The sequence below is a fragment of the Leopardus geoffroyi genome, chromosome B2, assembly GCF_018350155.1.
Source record: "Leopardus geoffroyi isolate Oge1 chromosome B2, O.geoffroyi_Oge1_pat1.0, whole genome shotgun sequence".
NCBI lineage: Eukaryota > Metazoa > Chordata > Mammalia > Carnivora > Felidae > Leopardus > Leopardus geoffroyi.
The window spans coordinates 152,493,961-152,497,410 of NC_059332.1; positions in this window are offsets into that span (position 1 = coordinate 152,493,961).

Consider the following 3,450-nt stretch of genomic DNA (forward strand, 5'->3'; position numbering starts at 1 on the left):
ACAGGTTTGAACTGCATGGGTCCACTTATACCCAGATTGTTTTTGATACAGTTTAGTACTGTAAATGTATTTTCTCTTATGATTTTCTTAATAACATTTTCTTTTCTTAATTATAAGAAATGCAACATATAATTATAAGAATACAACATATAATACATATAACATATAAGATATGTGTTAATTGACTTTTATGTTATCAGCAAAGCTTCCAGTCAACAGTAGCCCGAACAGAGTCAAAAGTTATGTGTGGATTTTCATCTATGTGGAGGTTGGCGCTTCTAACCCCTGCGTTGTTCAAGGGCTAAGAGTACAAAGGAAGCAAATTATAATACAATATATGATTATGCCTAAATGAGCCATAGGAGAGATGAAGATACTCTGTGGTCCAACCAAGCATACGGAAGTGAAAAGACTAAGAAACAACTACCCACACTCTTGAAACTGCCTTGGCCCCTCCAGCCAACCTAGTAGTCTTTGAACTTTATCAAGCACCCTTAGCCTGACTGATTAACCTTTCTTTATCTGTATGTCATGCATTCTTTCCTAGAAAGAACAAAGCACTTCTGCATGTGAGGAAACAGAAACCAGACCCCCTTGCACAACCTCTGAGCACTGCAATAATATCTGTAGCTGGCACCATCGGGGCTGCTCGTAATCAAGAAATATTATGGACCACTGCACTCCTTTTACTGATTACTTGCCCTAAATTCCTTTAAAAATCCCTGGCAGAACCTCTTAGCTGGCCTTTGGACAAGAGTTCACCTTCTCCCCAGGTGGCTGGCCTCCTGAAGAAAGCTCATATTCCTTTCCAATCAAAACTCATCTCTTGAGTATTGGCTTTTCTTTTCTTTCCTTTTCTCTTTTCTTTTCTCCTTCCTTTTTAAAATTTTAACTAGCCTCCAGGCCCAATGTTAGTGTTGAAATCACAACCCCAAGATTAAGAGTTGCATGCTCTACCAACTGAGCCCGCCAGGTGCCACTTGAGCATTGACTTTTCAAGCCCTGGGCAGCCAAAGTTGGGATTCACTAACAAATTTTGGCAAGCCTTTCAGGAACCAATGCCCCCGTGGCATCCGGTCCCCGCCCACCCCCCCAGGGAATCCTGAGGCAGAGCAGAGGGCCACGGCTTCCTTTTAGTTTCCTGGGCTTGTAGCTTGGAGGACCGCAGGAGGTTAGCTTCTCAGGGCTAGTTGGTCTCCAGGAGGAAATCTGAGGGATCTGCCCGTACAGCTGATGAGACTGTTTTTGTCTCCGGGAAACTCCCTGCTGATTCCCGAACGACACTAGCTGCCAATTTCGCTTTTTGGTTTGACTGGAAAGGAAAGGAGCATTTGGGGGACTTGACAAACTTCTGGACCGGATAAGTCCATCGGAGTGCCTGCTGATGCAAGTTTCTCGTTTGTGAAGCACTGGGTGCTTTTGTTTCATTGTCCATGTTTTTTTGTTTCCCATTAGAAAGTCACAGCTTTCAGGAGGAACTAAAAGGGACTTGAATAATGGTCAGTTTATTTGGAATTTGGAACAGATCTGTTCTGGTGTGTGTGCAGGGGGAGGGGGTTGTGTTATGTTAAATGTGTGTATAATGGGAAATTCCATTTCTATCCCACCAAATAACCCACTGGACTGAATTTTGAATAAGTGAAAGGAATATAGGCAGGAACCTATGACTAAGAAGAAGGTGGTCTTTTACTGTAACACAGCTTGGTGGTCCATGTACCATTTAGAGATGAGATGGCCACTAAAGGACTCTCTTGGGTTCCTTCCTCCCATTCAGTTGCCTCCAAACAAGGGTCTTGGTTTGGTTCTCTTAGGAAGCCATTTGGGAGCGCCTGGGTGGCTCAGTCAGTTGAGTGTCCGACTTCGGCTTGGGTCATGATCTCACGGTTTGTGTGTTTGGGCCCCGCGTCGGGCTCTGTGCTGACAGCTCAGAGCCTAGGGCTGCTTCAAATTCTCTGTGTCTCCCTCTCTCTCTCTGCCCCTCCCCTGCTCTCACTCTGTCTCTCTTTCTCTCTAAAATATAAATTAAAAATTAAAAAAAAAAAAAAGGAAGCCATTTGGTTCAGTTAGTGAAACTCCAACTTTGGGGGCGGAACCAGAAACTAGGAAGTGTTCAGTTCAATTGGTGAAGCCCCCAACTTTTAGGAAAGAACAAATGCTAACGGAGATACTCTGGGCTTCATTCAATCATAGTTGTGTGTCTTGTGTGTTCTTTCTGAACCTTTGCCCAGGAAGATTGGGAATACACCTTCTCTTCCCAAAGAAGGTCCATTAGGACGTAATTTAACTAAAAGGTACAGAGAGCTGAAAAGCAACCAGACAAAAACCCCGTTTTTCAGGAGAGAGAGACAAGAGACAGAGAAAAAAGGGATGTTACTCTAAACTTTGAATCTGCCTCTGGCCTTTCTGGTGGCACGTTCGCACCTCCGCCTCCCCCTCCCCCTCCCCCTATTTCTGTACCTCTGTGGGCACCCGCTCACATAGCTGGCTCCTATAACATCCTTGGTGCCTGGGGCATCGTCAGCTTCTGCTCCTCCTCCTCCTTTCATTATCAAGAAGCAAAAAGCACCCTGAGCTGTTGGGCCCCTCCTGTGAGGTTCAAGCTAAAGCACCTCCCAAATTCCCATGGAGGGATCCAGGGACTCCCCAAACTTTAATCACTTACCTGAGATTTCCCCACAGATGCCTCAAGTAAAAAGTGACAGTGGGGAACAAATTAGTTGAATTTTAGTGGACACAGGCACAACACATTTGGTATTAAAGCTAATTCAAGGTTGGGGCGCCTGGGTGGCTCAGTCGGTTAAGCGTGCGACTTCGGCTCAGGTCATGATCTCACAGTTCGTGAGTTGGAGCCCTGCTTGGGATTCTCTCTCTCTCTTTCTCAAAATAAATAAATAAAATTGAAAAAAAAAATTAAAAATAATAAAAGCTAATTCAAGGTTTTTGGTTTAATTAAAATAGACATGCTTTTGGAGTTATCAACATGGAATATGACACAGATAATCAGCTTTTATTCTACCTGAATTTATTAGTTAAAATCATGTTGTATCAGTTGCAATTTGTCAACAAAAATGACTTAAAATGATGGTTGATTTTGTCTGTCTCAAAGTTTTCCTGATTGTCAAGAACAAGTAGTCTGAATAAATAAAAAAGTTTATGGCTTTCAAAATCTTTGGCAACCCAAAACTTTAAAGTTTTTCTAAGTTAAATGATAAATTGGGTTGAACTCATTAGATATCTAATTCTTTTCCAAATGAGATAAAGTACTGAAATATTTACTAAACATAGGCTTATCTGTTTCTGGCTCCTTCATACAGAGAAACTAAAGGTACTTGGGTCTGCTAACAAACACAGTTCATACTTAATTGAAAGAGTGTACAAAAACATGTTTTTAGAAATTATGAAGGTGTTCATAAATTTGCCATCTAAAGAATCTTAGTGTAACAGACAGTT